The following is a 22,103-nucleotide window of genomic DNA, read 5'->3' on the forward strand; positions in this document are numbered from 1 at the left end:
CACACCACACGACCAGCACACCACACCACCAGCACACCACACCACACCACCACCACACCACACCACACCACACGACCAGCACACCACCACCACACCACCACCACACCACACCACACCACACGACCAGCACACCACACCACCACCACACCACCACCACACCACACCACACCACACGACCAGCACACCACACCACCACCACACCACCAGCACACCACGCCACCAGCACACCACACCACCACCAGCACACCACACCACCACCAGCACACCACACCACCAGCACACCACACCACCAGCACACCACACCACCAGCACACCACACCACCAACACACCACACCACCACCAGCACACCACACCACCAGAACACCACACCACCACCAGCACACCACACCACCAGCACACCACACCACCAGCACACCACACCACCAGCACACCACACCACCAACACACCACACCACCAGCACACCACACCACCAACACACCACACCACCAGCACACCACACCACCAACACACCACACCACCAGCACACCACACCACCAGCACACCACACCACCAGCACACCACACCACACCACCAGCACACCACACCACACCACCACCACCAGCACACCACACCACCACCACACCACCAGCACACCACACCACCAGAACACCACACCACACCACCACCAGCACACCACACCACCAGCACACCACACCACCACCAGCACACCACACCACCAGCACACCACACCACCACCAGCACACCACACCACCAGCACACCACACCACCAGCACACCACACCACCAGCACACCACACCACCAACACACCACACCACCAGCACACCACACCACCAGCACACCACACCACCAACACACCACACCACCACCACACCACACCACCAGCACACCACCAGCACACCACACCACCAACACACCACACCACCAGCACACCACCAGCACACCACACCACACCACCAGCACACCACACCACACCACACCACCAGCACACCACACCACCAACACACCACACCACCAGCACACCACACCACCAGCACAAATAATTCAAAATTGAAACTCAATTGAAAGTAAAAACTTGTTTTTGCAATTGTTGGATATGAATTGAAATCAGGGGTGGGTAATTAATTTTTAGCGGGGCCGCATGAGCAACCCGAGCACTGCTGGAGGGCCACACCCACAATATTTCAATTCAATTTTGCTCAATATTATTTTTGATATACCGTAAGATAAATAATAATAATTATTTCATTTAACTTTATACAAAAGCAGATTGCTTTTATTTCCAACACTGTCTTACACAACACTTCCTGGTGTAGAATACAATGCAAACATGTCCATTTCTGCACAGGATTCATTTAAAGTTGATCCTGCATCCTCTTTAAAAGTCCAACATTTTTCCCCGTCAGATTTGGACAACATCTGTTGTCACACCTGCCAGCTTGTCCCATTTCAGTCCTAACATGTCCAAACATGCATTTACCTTTGTCAACAAGTCATTACCTGTGCTTGTCTCTTTAATTGACTGCATGGCTGCCAGCTACTCCGTGATTTCAAAGTCTGCAGTTATCCCACGTAAGAAGATGAGCAGCTGGGCGGTGTCACGTACATCGCAGCTCTCATCAGCTGGGCGGTGTCACGTACATCGCAGCTCTCATCAGCTGGGCGGTGTCACGTACATCGCAGCTCTCATCAGCTGGGCGGTGTCACGTACATCGCAGCTCTCATCAGCTGGGCGGTGTCACGTACATCGCAGATCTCTTCAGCTGGGCGGTGTCACGTACATCGCAGCTCTCATCAGCTGGGCGGTGGCACGTACATCGCAGCTCTCATCAGCTGGGCGGTGTCACGTACATCGCAGATCTCTTCAGCTGGGCGGTGTCACGTACATCGCAGCTCTCATCAGCTGGGCGGTGTCACGTACATCGCAGCTCTCATCAGCTGGGCGGTGTCACGTACATCGCAGCTCTCATCAGCTGGGCGGTGTCACGTACATCGCAGATCTCATCAGCTGGGCGGTGTCACGTACATCGCAGATCTCATCAGCTGGGCGGTGTCACGTACATCGCAGCTCTCATCAGCTGGGCGGTGTCACGTACATCGCAGCTCTCATCAGCTGGGCGGTGTCACGTACATCGCAGCTCTCATCAGCTGGGCGGTGTCACGTACATCGCAGATCTCATCAGCTGGGCGGTGTCACGTACATCGCAGCTCTCATCCAAAGCCAGCCAAAAACAGTCAAAGTCGGCCATTCTGTTCTTCAGCTGAAACTCCAAGTTTCATGTGTTGTGCCAGATTAATGCACCCCCGCCGTAGAATGCACCCCCGCCGTAGAATGCACCCCCTGACGGGAGTGTTATGTCAACTAAAGCCCACACTTAAACTTTCCACGTGCAAGATTGAATTTATTTGAAAAAGTTATTGAATAAGAAGCCAAAAGTGCAAAAACAATAATGTTGCTGTTGGAGGAGTTGTGAATTAATGAAATATGAAATCTGTGCTGCAGTCTGCAGGTGTACCTAATGTTGTGGCCCAGCAATATAGGTCTTGTCTCAAAGTAGATGTACTGTATCGATATAGGTCTTGTCTCAAAGTAGATGTACTGTATCGATATAGGTCTTGTCTCAAAGTAGGTGTACTGTATCAATATAGGTCTTGTCTCAAAGTAGATGTACTGTGTCGATATAGGTCTTGTCTCAAAGTAGATGTACCGTATCAATATAGGTCTTGTCTCAAAGTAGATGTACTGTGTCGATATAGGTCGTGTCTCAAAGTAGGTGTACTGTATCAATATAGGTCTTGTCTCAAAGTAGGTGTACTGTGTCAATATAGGTCGTGTCTCAAAGTAGGTGTACTGTATCAATATAGGTCTTGTCTCAAAGTAGATGTACCGTATCAATATAGGTCTTGTCTCAAAGTAGATGTACTGTATCAATATAGGTCTTGTCTCAAAGTAGATGTACCGTATCAATATAGGTCTTGTCTCAAAGTAGATGTACTGTATCAATATAGGTCTTGTCTCAAAGTAGATGTACCGTATCAATATAGGTCTTGTCTCAAAGTAGATGTACCGTATCAATATAGGTCTTGTCTCAAAGTAGATGTACCGTATCAATATAGGTCTTGTCTCAAAGTAGGTGTACCGTATCAATATAGGTCTTGTCTCAAAGTAGGTGTACCGTATCAATATAGGTCTTGTCTCAAAGTAGATGTACTGTATCAATATAGGTCTTGTCTCAAAGTAGATGTACTGTATCAATATAGGTCTTGTCTCAAAGTAGGTGTACTGTATCAATATAGGTCTTTTCTCAAAGTAGATGTACTGTATCAATATAGGTCTTGTCTCAAAGTTGATGTACTGTATCAATATAGGTCTTGTCTCAAAGTAGATGTACTGTATCAATATAGGTCTTGTCTCAAAGTAGGTGTACTGTATCAATATAGGTCTTGTCTCAAAGTAGGTGTACTGTATCAATATAGGTCTTGTCTCAAAGTAGGTGTACTGTATCAATATAGGTCTTGTCTCAAAGTAGGTGTACTGTATCAATATAGGTCTTGTCTCAAAGTAGGTGTACTGTATCAATATAGGTCTTGTCTCAAAGTAGGTGTACTGTATCAATATAGGTCTTGTCTCAAAGTAGATGTACTGTATCAATATAGGTCTTGTCTCAAAGTAGATGTACTGTATCAATATAGGTCTTGTCTCAAAGTAGGTGTACTGTATCAATATAGGTTTTGTCTCAAAGTAGATGTACTGTATCAATATAGCTCTTGTCTCAAAGTAGATGTACTGTATCAATATAGGTCTTGTCTCAAAGTAGATGTACTGTATCAATATAGCTCTTGTCTCAAAGTAGGTGTACTGTATCAATATAGGCCTTGTCTCAAAGTAGGTGTACTGTATCAATATAGGTCTTGTCTCAAAGTAGGTGTACTGTATCAATATAGGTCTTGTCTCAAAGTAGATGTACTGTATCAATATAGGTCTTGTCTCAAAGTAGATGTACTGTATCAATATAGGTCTTGTCTCAAAGTAGGTGTACTGTATCAATATAGGTTTTGTCTCAAAGTAGATGTACTGTATCAATATAGGTCTTGTCTCAAAGTAGATGTACTGTATCAATATAGGTTTTGTCTCAAAGTAGATGTACTGTATCAATATAGGTCTTGTCTCAAAGTAGATGTACCGTATCAATATAGCTCTTGTCTCAAAGTAGGTGTACTGTATCAATATAGGCCTTGTCTCAAAGTAGGTGTACTGTATCAATATAGCTCTTGTCTCAAAGTAGGTGTACTGTATCAATATAGGCCTTGTCTCAAAGTAGGTGTACTGTATCAATATAGCTCTTGTCTCAAAGTAGGTGTACTGTATCAATATAGGTCTTGTCTCAAAGTAGATGTACTGTATCAATATAGGTTTTGTCTCAAAGTAGATGTACTGTATCAATATAGGTCTTGTCTCAAAGTAGATGTACTGTATCAATATAGGTTTTGTCTCAAAGTAGATGTACTGTATCAATATAGGTCTTGCCTCAAAGTAGGTGTACTGTATCAATATAGGTCTTGTCTCAAAGTAGGTGTACTGTATCAATATAGGTCTTGTCTCAAAGTAGATGTACTGTATCAATATAGGTTTTGTCTCAAAGTAGATGTACTGTATCAATATAGGTCTTGCCTCAAAGTAGATGTACTGTATCAATATAGGTCTTGTCTCAAAGTAGGTGTACTGTATCAATATAGGTCTTGTCTCAAAGTAGGTGTACTGTATCAATATAGGTCTTGTCTCAAAGTAGGTGTACTGTATCAATATAGGTCTTGTCTCAAAGTAGGTGTACTGTATCAATATAGGTCTTGTCTCAAAGTAGGTGTACTGTATCAATATAGGTCTTGTCTCAAAGTAGGTGTACTGTATCAATATAGGTCTTGTCTCAAAGTAGATGTACTGTATCAATATAGGTCTTGTCTCAAAGTAGATGTACTGTATCAATATAGGTCTTGTCTCAAAGTAGGTGTACTGTATCAATATAGGTTTTGTCTCAAAGTAGATGTACTGTATCAATATAGCTCTTGTCTCAAAGTAGATGTACTGTATCAATATAGGTCTTGTCTCAAAGTAGATGTACTGTATCAATATAGCTCTTGTCTCAAAGTAGGTGTACTGTATCAATATAGGCCTTGTCTCAAAGTAGGTGTACTGTATCAATATAGGTCTTGTCTCAAAGTAGGTGTACTGTATCAATATAGGTCTTGTCTCAAAGTAGATGTACTGTATCAATATAGGTCTTGTCTCAAAGTAGATGTACTGTATCAATATAGGTCTTGTCTCAAAGTAGGTGTACTGTATCAATATAGGTTTTGTCTCAAAGTAGATGTACTGTATCAATATAGGTCTTGTCTCAAAGTAGATGTACTGTATCAATATAGGTTTTGTCTCAAAGTAGATGTACTGTATCAATATAGGTCTTGTCTCAAAGTAGATGTACCGTATCAATATAGCTCTTGTCTCAAAGTAGGTGTACTGTATCAATATAGGCCTTGTCTCAAAGTAGGTGTACCGTATCAATATAGCTCTTGTCTCAAAGTAGGTGTACTGTATCAATATAGGCCTTGTCTCAAAGTAGGTGTACTGTATCAATATAGCTCTTGTCTCAAAGTAGGTGTACTGTATCAATATAGGTCTTGTCTCAAAGTAGATGTACTGTATCAATATAGGTTTTGTCTCAAAGTAGATGTACTGTATCAATATAGGTCTTGTCTCAAAGTAGATGTACTGTATCAATATAGGTTTTGTCTCAAAGTAGATGTACTGTATCAATATAGGTCTTGCCTCAAAGTAGATGTACCGTATCAATATAGGTCTTGTCTCAAAGTAGATGTACTGTATCAATATAGCTCTTGTCTCAAAGTAGGTGTACTGTATCAATATAGGCCTTGTCTCAAAGTAGGTGTACTGTATCAATATAGGTCTTGTCTCAAAGTAGGTGTACTGTATCAATATAGGTCTTGTCTCAAAGTAGATGTACTGTATCAATATAGGTCTTGTCTCAAAGTAGATGTACTGTATCAATATAGGTCTTGTCTCAAAGTAGGTGTACTGTATCAATATAGGTTTTGTCTCAAAGTAGATGTACTGTATCAATATAGGTCTTGTCTCAAAGTAGATGTACTGTATCAATATAGGTTTTGTCTCAAAGTAGATGTACTGTATCAATATAGGTCTTGTCTCAAAGTAGATGTACCGTATCAATATAGCTCTTGTCTCAAAGTAGGTGTACTGTATCAATATAGGCCTTGTCTCAAAGTAGGTGTACTGTATCAATATAGCTCTTGTCTCAAAGTAGGTGTACTGTATCAATATAGGCCTTGTCTCAAAGTAGGTGTACTGTATCAATATAGCTCTTGTCTCAAAGTAGGTGTACTGTATCAATATAGGTCTTGTCTCAAAGTAGATGTACTGTATCAATATAGGTTTTGTCTCAAAGTAGATGTACTGTATCAATATAGGTCTTGTCTCAAAGTAGATGTACTGTATCAATATAGGTTTTGTCTCAAAGTAGATGTACTGTATCAATATAGGTCTTGCCTCAAAGTAGGTGTACTGTATCAATATAGGTCTTGTCTCAAAGTAGGTGTACTGTATCAATATAGGTCTTGTCTCAAAGTAGATGTACTGTATCAATATAGGTTTTGTCTCAAAGTAGATGTACTGTATCAATATAGGTCTTGCCTCAAAGTAGATGTACTGTATCAATATAGGTCTTGTCTCAAAGTAGGTGTACTGTATCAATATAGGTCTTGTCTCAAAGTAGGTGTACTGTATCAATATAGGTCTTGTCTCAAAGTAGGTGTACTGTATCAATATAGGTCTTGTCTCAAAGTAGGTGTACTGTATCAATATAGGTCTTGTCTCAAAGTAGGTGTACTGTATCAATATAGGTCTTGTCTCAAAGTAGGTGTACTGTATCAATATAGGTCTTGTCTCAAAGTAGATGTACTGTATCAATATAGGTCTTGTCTCAAAGTAGATGTACTGTATCAATATAGGTCTTGTCTCAAAGTAGGTGTACTGTATCAATATAGGTTTTGTCTCAAAGTAGATGTACTGTATCAATATAGCTCTTGTCTCAAAGTAGATGTACTGTATCAATATAGGTCTTGTCTCAAAGTAGATGTACTGTATCAATATAGCTCTTGTCTCAAAGTAGGTGTACTGTATCAATATAGGCCTTGTCTCAAAGTAGGTGTACTGTATCAATATAGGTCTTGTCTCAAAGTAGGTGTACTGTATCAATATAGGTCTTGTCTCAAAGTAGATGTACTGTATCAATATAGGTCTTGTCTCAAAGTAGATGTACTGTATCAATATAGGTCTTGTCTCAAAGTAGGTGTACTGTATCAATATAGGTTTTGTCTCAAAGTAGATGTACTGTATCAATATAGGTCTTGTCTCAAAGTAGATGTACTGTATCAATATAGGTTTTGTCTCAAAGTAGATGTACTGTATCAATATAGGTCTTGTCTCAAAGTAGATGTACCGTATCAATATAGCTCTTGTCTCAAAGTAGGTGTACTGTATCAATATAGGCCTTGTCTCAAAGTAGGTGTACCGTATCAATATAGCTCTTGTCTCAAAGTAGGTGTACTGTATCAATATAGGCCTTGTCTCAAAGTAGGTGTACTGTATCAATATAGCTCTTGTCTCAAAGTAGGTGTACTGTATCAATATAGGTCTTGTCTCAAAGTAGATGTACTGTATCAATATAGGTTTTGTCTCAAAGTAGATGTACTGTATCAATATAGGTCTTGTCTCAAAGTAGATGTACTGTATCAATATAGGTTTTGTCTCAAAGTAGATGTACTGTATCAATATAGGTCTTGCCTCAAAGTAGATGTACCGTATCAATATAGGTCTTGTCTCAAAGTAGATGTACTGTATCAATATAGCTCTTGTCTCAAAGTAGGTGTACTGTATCAATATAGGCCTTGTCTCAAAGTAGGTGTACTGTATCAATATAGGTCTTGTCTCAAAGTAGGTGTACTGTATCAATATAGGTCTTGTCTCAAAGTAGATGTACTGTATCAATATAGGTCTTGTCTCAAAGTAGATGTACTGTATCAATATAGGTCTTGTCTCAAAGTAGGTGTACTGTATCAATATAGGTTTTGTCTCAAAGTAGATGTACTGTATCAATATAGGTCTTGTCTCAAAGTAGATGTACTGTATCAATATAGGTTTTGTCTCAAAGTAGATGTACTGTATCAATATAGGTCTTGTCTCAAAGTAGATGTACCGTATCAATATAGCTCTTGTCTCAAAGTAGGTGTACTGTATCAATATAGGCCTTGTCTCAAAGTAGGTGTACTGTATCAATATAGCTCTTGTCTCAAAGTAGGTGTACTGTATCAATATAGGCCTTGTCTCAAAGTAGGTGTACTGTATCAATATAGCTCTTGTCTCAAAGTAGGTGTACTGTATCAATATAGGTCTTGTCTCAAAGTAGATGTACTGTATCAATATAGGTTTTGTCTCAAAGTAGATGTACTGTATCAATATAGGTCTTGTCTCAAAGTAGATGTACTGTATCAATATAGGTTTTGTCTCAAAGTAGATGTACTGTATCAATATAGGTCTTGCCTCAAAGTAGGTGTACTGTATCAATATAGGTCTTGTCTCAAAGTAGGTGTACTGTATCAATATAGGTCTTGTCTCAAAGTAGATGTACTGTATCAATATAGGTTTTGTCTCAAAGTAGATGTACTGTATCAATATAGGTCTTGCCTCAAAGTAGATGTACTGTATCAATATAGGTCTTGTCTCAAAGTAGGTGTACTGTATCAATATAGGTCTTGTCTCAAAGTAGGTGTACTGTATCAATATAGGTCTTGTCTCAAAGTAGGTGTACTGTATCAATATAGGTCTTGTCTCAAAGTAGGTGTACTGTATCAATATAGGTCTTGTCTCAAAGTAGGTGTACTGTATCAATATAGGTCTTGTCTCAAAGTAGGTGTACTGTATCAATATAGGTCTTGTCTCAAAGTAGATGTACTGTATCAATATAGGTCTTGTCTCAAAGTAGATGTACTGTATCAATATAGGTCTTGTCTCAAAGTAGGTGTACTGTATCAATATAGGTTTTGTCTCAAAGTAGATGTACTGTATCAATATAGCTCTTGTCTCAAAGTAGATGTACTGTATCAATATAGGTCTTGTCTCAAAGTAGATGTACTGTATCAATATAGCTCTTGTCTCAAAGTAGGTGTACTGTATCAATATAGGCCTTGTCTCAAAGTAGGTGTACTGTATCAATATAGGTCTTGTCTCAAAGTAGGTGTACTGTATCAATATAGGTCTTGTCTCAAAGTAGATGTACTGTATCAATATAGGTCTTGTCTCAAAGTAGATGTACTGTATCAATATAGGTCTTGTCTCAAAGTAGGTGTACTGTATCAATATAGGTTTTGTCTCAAAGTAGATGTACTGTATCAATATAGGTCTTGTCTCAAAGTAGATGTACTGTATCAATATAGGTTTTGTCTCAAAGTAGATGTACTGTATCAATATAGGTCTTGTCTCAAAGTAGATGTACCGTATCAATATAGCTCTTGTCTCAAAGTAGGTGTACTGTATCAATATAGGCCTTGTCTCAAAGTAGGTGTACCGTATCAATATAGCTCTTGTCTCAAAGTAGGTGTACTGTATCAATATAGGCCTTGTCTCAAAGTAGGTGTACTGTATCAATATAGCTCTTGTCTCAAAGTAGGTGTACTGTATCAATATAGGTCTTGTCTCAAAGTAGATGTACTGTATCAATATAGGTTTTGTCTCAAAGTAGATGTACTGTATCAATATAGGTCTTGTCTCAAAGTAGATGTACTGTATCAATATAGGTTTTGTCTCAAAGTAGATGTACTGTATCAATATAGGTCTTGCCTCAAAGTAGATGTACCGTATCAATATAGGTCTTGTCTCAAAGTAGATGTACTGTATCAATATAGCTCTTGTCTCAAAGTAGGTGTACTGTATCAATATAGGCCTTGTCTCAAAGTAGGTGTACTGTATCAATATAGGTCTTGTCTCAAAGTAGGTGTACTGTATCAATATAGGTCTTGTCTCAAAGTAGATGTACTGTATCAATATAGGTCTTGTCTCAAAGTAGATGTACTGTATCAATATAGGTCTTGTCTCAAAGTAGGTGTACTGTATCAATATAGGTTTTGTCTCAAAGTAGATGTACTGTATCAATATAGGTCTTGTCTCAAAGTAGATGTACTGTATCAATATAGGTTTTGTCTCAAAGTAGATGTACTGTATCAATATAGGTCTTGTCTCAAAGTAGATGTACCGTATCAATATAGCTCTTGTCTCAAAGTAGGTGTACTGTATCAATATAGGCCTTGTCTCAAAGTAGGTGTACTGTATCAATATAGCTCTTGTCTCAAAGTAGGTGTACTGTATCAATATAGGCCTTGTCTCAAAGTAGGTGTACTGTATCAATATAGCTCTTGTCTCAAAGTAGGTGTACTGTATCAATATAGGTCTTGTCTCAAAGTAGATGTACTGTATCAATATAGGTTTTGTCTCAAAGTAGATGTACTGTATCAATATAGGTCTTGTCTCAAAGTAGATGTACTGTATCAATATAGGTTTTGTCTCAAAGTAGATGTACTGTATCAATATAGGTCTTGCCTCAAAGTAGGTGTACTGTATCAATATAGGTCTTGTCTCAAAGTAGGTGTACTGTATCAATATAGGTCTTGTCTCAAAGTAGATGTACTGTATCAATATAGGTTTTGTCTCAAAGTAGATGTACTGTATCAATATAGGTCTTGCCTCAAAGTAGATGTACTGTATCAATATAGGTCTTGTCTCAAAGTAGGTGTACTGTATCAATATAGGTCTTGTCTCAAAGTAGGTGTACTGTATCAATATAGGTCTTGTCTCAAAGTAGGTGTACTGTATCAATATAGGTCTTGTCTCAAAGTAGGTGTACTGTATCAATATAGGTCTTGTCTCAAAGTAGGTGTACTGTATCAATATAGGTCTTGTCTCAAAGTAGGTGTACTGTATCAATATAGGTCTTGTCTCAAAGTAGATGTACTGTATCAATATAGGTCTTGTCTCAAAGTAGATGTACTGTATCAATATAGGTCTTGTCTCAAAGTAGGTGTACTGTATCAATATAGGTTTTGTCTCAAAGTAGATGTACTGTATCAATATAGCTCTTGTCTCAAAGTAGATGTACTGTATCAATATAGGTCTTGTCTCAAAGTAGATGTACTGTATCAATATAGCTCTTGTCTCAAAGTAGGTGTACTGTATCAATATAGGCCTTGTCTCAAAGTAGGTGTACTGTATCAATATAGGTCTTGTCTCAAAGTAGGTGTACTGTATCAATATAGGTCTTGTCTCAAAGTAGATGTACTGTATCAATATAGGTCTTGTCTCAAAGTAGATGTACTGTATCAATATAGGTCTTGTCTCAAAGTAGGTGTACTGTATCAATATAGGTTTTGTCTCAAAGTAGATGTACTGTATCAATATAGGTCTTGTCTCAAAGTAGATGTACTGTATCAATATAGGTTTTGTCTCAAAGTAGATGTACTGTATCAATATAGGTCTTGTCTCAAAGTAGATGTACCGTATCAATATAGCTCTTGTCTCAAAGTAGGTGTACTGTATCAATATAGGCCTTGTCTCAAAGTAGGTGTACCGTATCAATATAGCTCTTGTCTCAAAGTAGGTGTACTGTATCAATATAGGCCTTGTCTCAAAGTAGGTGTACTGTATCAATATAGCTCTTGTCTCAAAGTAGGTGTACTGTATCAATATAGGTCTTGTCTCAAAGTAGATGTACTGTATCAATATAGGTTTTGTCTCAAAGTAGATGTACTGTATCAATATAGGTCTTGTCTCAAAGTAGATGTACTGTATCAATATAGGTTTTGTCTCAAAGTAGATGTACTGTATCAATATAGGTCTTGCCTCAAAGTAGATGTACCGTATCAATATAGGTCTTGTCTCAAAGTAGATGTACTGTATCAATATAGCTCTTGTCTCAAAGTAGGTGTACTGTATCAATATAGGCCTTGTCTCAAAGTAGGTGTACTGTATCAATATAGGTCTTGTCTCAAAGTAGGTGTACTGTATCAATATAGGTCTTGTCTCAAAGTAGATGTACTGTATCAATATAGGTCTTGTCTCAAAGTAGATGTACTGTATCAATATAGGTCTTGTCTCAAAGTAGGTGTACTGTATCAATATAGGTTTTGTCTCAAAGTAGATGTACTGTATCAATATAGGTCTTGTCTCAAAGTAGATGTACTGTATCAATATAGGTTTTGTCTCAAAGTAGATGTACTGTATCAATATAGGTCTTGTCTCAAAGTAGATGTACCGTATCAATATAGCTCTTGTCTCAAAGTAGGTGTACTGTATCAATATAGGCCTTGTCTCAAAGTAGGTGTACTGTATCAATATAGCTCTTGTCTCAAAGTAGGTGTACTGTATCAATATAGGCCTTGTCTCAAAGTAGGTGTACTGTATCAATATAGCTCTTGTCTCAAAGTAGGTGTACTGTATCAATATAGGTCTTGTCTCAAAGTAGATGTACTGTATCAATATAGGTTTTGTCTCAAAGTAGATGTACTGTATCAATATAGGTCTTGTCTCAAAGTAGATGTACTGTATCAATATAGGTTTTGTCTCAAAGTAGATGTACTGTATCAATATAGGTCTTGCCTCAAAGTAGATGTACTGTATCAATATAGGTCTTGCCTCAAAGTAGATGTACTGTATCAATATAGGTCTTGTCTCAAAGTAGGTGTACTGTCACCACCTGTCACATCACACCCTGACTTATTAGGACTTTAATGCTGTTTTCCTGTGTAGTGTTTTACTTCTTGTCTTGCGCTCCTATTTTGGTGGCTTTTCCCGTTTTTTTTTTTTTTTTCCTGTAGCAGTTCCATGTCTTCCTTGAGCGATATTTCCCGCATCTACTTTGTTTTAGCAATCAAGAATATTTCACTTGTTGCTATCCTTCTTTGTGGGGACATTGTTGATTGTCATGTCATGTTCGGATGTACTTTGTGGACGCCGTCTGCTCCAAATGATGTAAGTCTTTGCTGTCGTCCAGCATTCTGTTTTTGTTTACTTTGTAGCCAGTTCAGTTTTAGTTTGGTTCTACATAGAACCTTCCCTAAGCTTCAATGCCTTTTCTTAGGGGCACTCACCTTTAGTTTATTTTTAGTTTAAGCATTAGACACCTTTTTACCTGCACACTGCCTCCCGCTGTCATCTGCATATTGTGATCACCACAAATCATGTTCCTGACATCTACAAAGCAATTAGCTACCTGCTGCCACCTACTGGTATGGAAGAGTATTACACGGTTAGCTCTAGACAGCACAGACAACAACAACAACAACACATCATTTGCAGACTAGAATTACTGCTTTGCAAAACATATTTTTACCCCAAATAGGTGAAAGTGCATAATCTCCCCACGGCACACCAGACTGTATCTCACGTGTGTGCCGCGGCACAGTGGTTGAAAAAGACTGCTGTATGGAATGTGACTTTGAAGAGGAAAAATAGTGTAAATAATTGGAATTGTAGAAGAAGAAGGAAAGGTGGTGATATTGATGTGGTCAGGGAGACGACTTGTGAATGATTGCAAGCATCAAAGAGTGAAAGCTTCATATAAAGTATGGATGGATCCATTTAATCCACCTTTCAACTCCCAGCAAGTGAAAGCTTCTTTTAGATGCAACTGGAGAGATAGCATTTAGGACGTGGCTAATCCTTGCAGCAATAACTGGAGAGATAGCATTTAGGACGTGGCTAATCCTTGCAGCAATAACTGGAGAGATAGCATTTAGGACGTGGCTAATCCTTGCAGCAATAACTGGAGAGATAGCATTTAGGACGTGGCTAATCCTTGCAGCAATAACTGGAGAGATAGCATTTAGGACGTGGCTAATCCTTGCAGCAATAACTGGAGAGATAGCATTTAGGACGTGGCTAATCCTTGCAGCAATAACTGGAGAGATAGCATTTAGGACGTGGCTAATCCTTGCAGCAATAACTGGAGAGATAGCATTTAGGACGTGGCTAATCCTTGCAGTAATAACTGGAGAGATAGCATTTAGGACGTGGCTAATCCTTGCAGTAATAACTGGAGAGATAGCATTTAGGACGTGGCTAATCCTTGCAGTAATAACTGGAGAGATAGCATTTAGGACGTGGCTAATCCTTGCAGCAATAACTGGAGAGATAGCATTTAGGACGTGGCTAATCCTTGCAGCAATAACTGGAGAGATAGCATTTAGGACGTGGCTGATCCTTGCAGCAATAACTGGAGAGATAGCATTTAGGACGTGGCTAATCCTTGCAGCAATAACTGGAGAGATAGCATTTAGGACGTGGCTAATCCTTGCAGCAATAACTGGAGAGATAGCATTTAGGACGTGGCTAATCCTTGCAGCGCTCCCATCAAGTGTGGACTTCAACCTTCATCTCTGAGTCCGCCACTCCTATTTGTGGTGGCCTCACAGGACCTCTTACATTCCCAATACGTCAACAAGAAGATCCACAATCCTCGCAGGAAGAGTTGATGTAGAAACGTCATGAAACAGTCAAATGTTTGTTTACTCTGAATGACTGTCGATGGAAAATGGCTACCACTGTTATTTTTATGCCAGCTTTTTACTGCTAAATCTAGCAAAGTTCTTACAGTGCATTGCTGGAAATGGAAGAGCAGTTATTTTAATGAACATACTACTACTAGTAATAATAATAGTATACTGATGTTTTATTTACAGTGCACTGTAAACAAATCTGTACATTTTACAGTAAAAAAAAACTGGCAGCTCAAAGGCTAGAATTGTACCGTTTTTTTTTACACTGAAATACAGTAAATGTGAAAACTGTACAAGTGTTATTTTGAGGGTCAAATTCTAACATTTGAGGTAGCAGTTGTTTAAATTCTAACAATTGAGGTAGCAGTTGTTTAAATTCTAACAATTGAGGTAGCAGTTGTTTAAATTCTAACAATTGAGGTAGCAGTTGTTTATCGTTAAATCTACAGACATTGTTTTACAGTGTCAATGGGAAAACGATACAACAATTATTTTTGCAGTAAAATTCTGGCAACCGCTATTGTACTGTAAAATCTACTGTTTTATATCTTTATTTACTGTTAAAAGCTACATTTGAGGGTCAAAGGAACAGTATTATTTGCCATGGAAAGACTGTAAATGGGAAATGGCTACCAGTTTATATTTTTAGGCTCAAATTCTGGCCACGACGCTGCCACTTTTTTCTAACCTGAAATCTACAGAGGTGGTTTTTACAGTGCATTACTGTAAATGGAAAAACAATTATTTTGTAATAATATCATTATTATTATTGCATAATTATATTTTTTACACTCTATACAGTGTTTTTTTTTTTTTTTTTTACAGTGAAGTCTCTTTGTCAAAAAAAAGTTGGTGTAAAAAACAGTTTTCCCACTTTACAGGAATTTACTGTAAAAAGATCAGCAGATTTTACGGTAAAAAAACGCTCGCCAGAATTGTTTTTACACCAAATTAAATGTTAAATCTGTCCCACTGTTATTTTTGCTGTACAATTCTGCCAGTTTTTACTGTTAAATCCACAGATGTTGTTTTTACAGTGCAGCACTACATCCATCCATCCATTTTCTACCTCTTGTCCCTTTTGGGGTCGCTGGAGCCTATCTCAGCTACAATGGAGCGGAAGGCGGGGTACACCCTGGACAAGTCAGTGCAGCTACAATGGGGTGGAAGGCGGGGTACACCCTGGACAAGTCAGTGCAGCTACAATGGGGTGGAAGGCGGGGTACACCCTGGACAAGTCAGTGCAGCTACAATGGGGTGGAAGGCGGGGTACACCCTGGACAAGTCAGTGCAGCTACAATGGGGTGGAAGGCGGGGTACACCCTGGACAAGTCAGTGCAGCTACAATGGGGTGGAAGGCGGGGTACACCCTGGACAAGTCAGTGCAGCTACAATGGGGCGGAAGGCGGGGTACACCCTGGACAAGTCAGTGCAGCTACAATGGGGCGGAAGGCGGGGTACACCCTGGACAAGTCAGTGCAGCTACAATGGGGCGGAAGGCGGGGTACACCCTGGACAAGTCAGTGCAGCTACAATGGGGCGGAAGGCGGGGTACACCCTGGACAAGTCAGTGCAGCTACATTGGGGTGGAAGGCGGGGTACATCCTGGACAAGTCAGTGCAGCTACAATGGGGTGGAAGGCGGGGTACACCCTGGACAAGTCAGTGCAGCTACAATGGGGTGGAAGGCGGGGTACACCCTGGACAAGTCAGTGCAGCTACAATGGGGTGGAAGGCGGGGTACACCCTGGACAAGTCAGTGCAGCTACAATGGGGTGGAAGGCGGGGTACACCCTGGACAAGTCAGTGCAGCTACAATGGGGCGGAAGGCGGGGTACACCCTGGACAAGTCAGTGCAGCTACAATGGGGCGGAAGGCGGGGTACACCCTGGACAAGTCAGTGCAGCTACAATGGGGCGGAAGGCGGGGTACACCCTGGACAAGTCAGTGCAGCTACAATGGGGCGGAAGGCGGGGTACACCCTGGACAAGTCAGTGCAGCTACATTGGGGTGGAAGGCGGGGTACATCCTGGACAAGTCAGTGCAGCTACAATGGGGTGGAAGGCGGGGTACACCCTGGACAAGTCAGTGCAGCTACAATGGGGCGGAAGGCGGGGTACACCCTGGACAAGTCAGTGCAGCTACAATGGGGTGGAAGGCGGGGTACATCCTGGACAAGTCAGTGCAGCTACAATGGGGTGGAAGGCGGGGTACACCCTGGACAAGTCAGTGCAGCTACAATGGGGCGGAAGGCGGGGTACACCCTGGACAAGTCAGTGCAGCTACAATGGAGCGGAAGGCGGGGTACACCCTGGACAAGTCAGTGCAGCTACAATGGGGTGGAAGGCGGGGTACACCCTGGACAAGTCAGTGCAGCTACAATGGGGCGGAAGGCGGGGTACACCCTGGACAAGTCAGTGCAGCTACAATGGGGTGGAAGGCGGGGTACACCCTGGACAAGTCAGTGCAGCTACAATGGGGCGGAAGGCGGGGTACACCCTGGACAAGTCAGTGCAGCTACAATGGGGTGGAAGGCGGGGTACATCCTGGACAAGTCAGTGCAGCTACAATGGGGTGGAAGGCGGGGTACACCCTGGACAAGTCAGTGCAGCTACAATGGGGTGGAAGGCGGGGTACACCCTGGACAAGTCAGTGCAGCACTGGAAGTGGAAAATCTCGACCACTTTATTCTCAAAGCAAAATTCTGGTGTTTCTACAACTTGTTTTTAAAGTGCACTGGAACAAGATTTGACGTCAAGAAAGTGGCAGCTGAGTCGTCAGAATTTGAGCATAAACTCAGTGGCCTAGTGGTTAGAGTGTCCGCCCTGAGATGGGTAGGTTGTGAGTTGAAACCCCGGCCGAGTCATACCAAAGACTATACAAATGGGAGCCATTACCTCCCTGCTTGCCACTCAGCATCAAGGCTTGGAATTGGGGGTTCAATCACCAAAAATGATTCCCAAGCGCAGTCACCGCTGCTGCTCACTGCTCCCCTCACCTCCCAGGGGGTGAACAAGGGTGATGGGTCAAATGCAGAGGACACATTTCACCACACCTAGTGTGTGTGTGTGTGTGTGTGTGTGTGTGTGTGTGTGTGTGTGTGTGTGTGTGTGTGTGTGTGTGTGTGTGTGTGTGTGTGTGTGTGTGTGTGTGTGTGTGTGTGACAATCATTGCTACTTGAAGTTGAACTTAAAGAATAACAGTAGTACTCATTAGGGATGATACTCGAAACCGGTTTTCCCAGTTGTTTGAATTGAACCGAGTCCTCGGACTCGAATCCCTTTTTGAGAACCGGTACCCGTTATCGAGACCACTTTGAGTAAAGAAAAAGAGTTGGTTCTTTATTGGAATCCCTCGGAACGAATCCCGTCCCGACCAGAAATGCTCCGTGTGACATCACAACAAATGACGTCACGTAGCTCAGTCATTAGGCGCAGATAGCGAAAGCAGGAAAACAATGGACGGGAAAAAGCGCTCCAAGGTGTAATAAAGTTCTAAACAAAAAGGTATAATCCAATGAATAACTTTACTGAGAGATTCGAGCAGACTACAAATACATGACGAACACTTTTACGACCCACCGGAAACATAGCAACGCACCTCCTTTACGGCAGCTGTCGCAACCTTCTTATAGCAACCGCAGCACATACATATATATACAACACCGCAGCACATACATATATATACAACATATACAACACCGCAGCACATACATATATATACAACATATACAACACCGCAGCACATACATATATATACAACACTGCAGCACATACATATATATACAACATATACAACACCGCAGCACATACATATATATACAACATATACAACACCGCAGCACATACATATATATACAACACCGCAGCACATACATATATATACAACACATCTCCCTTTTTTAACTTTAGTTTTTCTTTCCTTGTAAACGTTACAAAATCACACTGTAGATGTGTTGTCGGTCTAATTATAAATAATGTAGACGAGGCGTGTTGGCTGACTTCTTGACGTTTACTTTCACGGGTGACGACATGCAACAACACTTTTCGGGGCTACCGCGCATGCTCGTCACTCCCGTTGCATGCTGGGTAGTGTAGTTATATTCCCTAGCTCATAACATCTTTTCCCATATAAAGAAATAATGTTAACTCAATAAAGTGTATTTCTTTTTTTAGCTTTAACTTTTCATTTTTTAGCATTGTAACCACATTTGCAAACAACTTTTCTCTTCATAGAATTTTCTTTCAATAAAGAAATAAAGTGCAAAAATGTCAAAGCATCATAACAAACAGTTATGTCAAATAGCAGCAGAAGTGCACTTTTTGGAGAGCTGTATTATTTCCAGTTTTGTGCCCAAGGGACTGATTTTATTTACCAATATATTATTATTTATACACCTATAGTGATCACAGAGACAGCTTGTTTTTGTGTTACTGTATATATTTGTTTTGATGAAAAAATCCCACTTAATATACTTTGGGTAACAACAGTCAATATTTATTTATTTTATTTTATTTTTTTAGGGGGGTAACAGTCAATATTTATTTATTTATTAGATTAAATTGTTTTCTAATATAATAAAAGTGAGCTTTTGTTAAACCAAATATTGTGTGTTTTTTTCCATATACAACAACCTATCTGGACTCCATAAGAGGATTCGATAAGAGGCTCGAACTCGATAATTCCTTATCAAACATCATCCCTAGTACTCATTTGTAATCCACATTCATTCGGTGTAAAAAACACTGCTGATATTCTGGCAACAGAAAATATAAAAGCATTTTTACATGTGAAAAATGAGAGTGTACTGGTGTAATGTAAAAAGTGTGTGTGTGTTTGCAGGAGGAAACAGACAAGAGCTGCTGATTGGACATGTGACCTCATCACACTTTTCAAAAGGTCTGATAAGAAGACGCGCTGGTTGGTGATTGCAGCTGAAAGGATGAAACGGGACCTTGAAGGAACAGAGGAATGATTGGGAGGAAGCTGATTACACGCCATGCAGCCAACAATGTGGGAGGAAGTTGATTACACGCCATGCAGCCAACAATGTGGACAAACAGGATTTGCATGGCCAAGTGTCTGCTGTCCTTGAGCAAGACTTGAGTCGTAGCTCCTGCGTCACAAGTGTGATGCCACACAACAATATAGTCATTTTGTTACAACATTGGACACAAGCTAAGGGTAGTCAATGTACAGCTTGTACATATACATATACATACAGCTTGTACATATACATATACATACAGCTATACAGCTTGTACATATACATACACATACAGCTATACAGCTTGTACATATACATACAGCTATACAGCTTGTACATATACATATACATACAGCTATACAGCTTGTACATATACATACAGCTATACAGCTTGTACATATACATACAGCTATACAGCTTGTACATATACATACAGCTATACAGCTTGTACATATACATACAGCTATACAGCTTGTACATATACATACAGCTATACAGCTTGTACATATACATATACATACAGCTATACAGCTTGTACATATACATATACATACAGCTATACAGCTTGTACATATACATATACATACAGCTATACAGCTTGTACATATACATATACATACAGCTATACAGCTTGTACATATACATACAGCTATACAGCTTGTACATATACATACAGCTATACAGCTTGTACATATACATATACATACAGCTATACAGCTTGTACATATACATACAGCTATACAGCTTGTACATATACATACAGCTATACAGCTTGTACATATACATACAGCTATACAGCTTGTACATATACATATACATACAGCTATACAGCTTGTACATATACATATACATACAGCTATACAGCTTGTACATATACATATACATACAGCTATACAGCTTGTACATATACATATACATATACATACAGCTATACAGCTTGTACATATACATACAGCTATACAGCTTGTACATATACATATACATATACATACAGCTATACAGCTTGTACATATACATACAGCTATACAGCTTGTACATATACATACAGCTATACAGCTTGTACATATACATATACATACAGCTATACAGCTTGTACATATACATATACATACAGCTTGTACCCTATTTTCATGGCATATCAACCGCATCCACTACATTTGACAAGAAAAACAAGTTTCTGCATACATTAGCCGCACCGCAGATACACACCTTGTGAAACGAGGTATTTACACAGAATTATTTTGTCAATGTTTATTTACATACCTTAAAGGTGTCTGTAACATGGCAGTAAAACGGCTGATCAAACAAAACAGAAGTCATGGTCATGGACACTGTTAGAATAATTATATATACACGTTATCACACTTGCTCTAGTTATTATCTATTGTGCTCAAGCTGTTCTTTTTCTTCTCGTGCAAGTGCACACAACTTGTTATCTTCCACTGCAATGTGAGGAGTTGCCTCGCCGCAGATGTTTTCTTTCAGCTTGCTAACAGCCAAGGACGAACCAGCACCTCAATGAAGATAAGTCATATCAACAGCAGGCAGACAAAGCAGAGACAGGATGCAATCACAAGGCCGCCAGCACGTTTCCGTTCTGAATAATCACGTATTGAGCGTACTGAGCTGCTCGCTTAATGTGTGACTCCTCCCTTTAGAAGCAGCCTCAGCATGTAAGTCCAACCAGATTTATTTTTGTCTTGACTAGATCGACGATGTTGACCATCTGCGGCCTGGTCCTCTCCATCACTCTCGGTGTCCCAGGTCGAGTGGTAAGCACACACACAGTCGTCCTCCATGATTGCCGTCTTAACTCTGACTGGCATGATTGCAGGTGCACAGTCTTGCCCGGCCCCGGTTGCATCACCGGCTGAAACCAGAGTACTGCTTATAGGGGTTTCTTCTGTCTCAGCAGTGGACTTTGCTTGAGTTTCCTGTCTTGGGCCTTTTTCACTTGGAATATGAAGTACAGTAGGATGTTTCATTTTGCAAACATGACACATTAATCTTCTTTTACCATTTTTGCTTAAATGACCTTTTAGTAGGCAACCAAAACAATATCCATGCCTTCTTAAAAGTTCAACCTTGTTGTCACGTGACTGTGTTTTGAATTGTGAGCAGCCAATCAGAGCATGTTTGCCATGACAATATCCACATGAAGGGATGACACCACTGGGTGTGGTTTGAGCAGGTTGTTGTGGAACAGATGATTGTTTTACAGTGCATCCTGCTGGCTCTGTATTCACAGCTACTGAAGTAGCAAAGCTGCTGTGTCTTTGGCTGATTGGTTTTAATTCACTTGTGCTTCTTGGAAGAGGCCTTTTCATTGTTATTTGGTCCTGAATGTCTCCAAACAACGGATCCAAAAGCATCTTGGCATGCTTTTCCACAAAATCCACAAAGTTGTTAAATCTGATTCTCCTGCCGGTTCTCTGTTGTGTCTCATAATCTGTGCTTCGCCACCCTTCTCTGAGTTTGTAGGGT

The 22,103-nt window shown here is 40.3% G+C and overlaps 1 protein-coding gene across 1 annotated transcript in view; it reads left to right on the forward strand.

The window, feature by feature from the left end:
* The window catches only part of LOC133652917 (serine/threonine-protein kinase 35-like), a 72,794-nt gene extending 52,813 nt beyond the window's left edge, over window positions 1-19,981 (forward strand). The window contains exon 4 of the transcript XR_009826629.1: window positions 19,475-19,981. The gene's annotated coding sequence lies outside the window, so the exon portion shown is untranslated. The remainder of the gene's footprint in view (window positions 1-19,474) is intronic.
* The last annotated feature ends 2,122 nt before the right edge of the window (window positions 19,982-22,103 follow it).

The sequence above is a fragment of the Entelurus aequoreus genome, linkage group LG07 (assembly GCF_033978785.1).
Source record: "Entelurus aequoreus isolate RoL-2023_Sb linkage group LG07, RoL_Eaeq_v1.1, whole genome shotgun sequence".
Lineage (NCBI taxonomy): Eukaryota > Metazoa > Chordata > Actinopteri > Syngnathiformes > Syngnathidae > Entelurus > Entelurus aequoreus.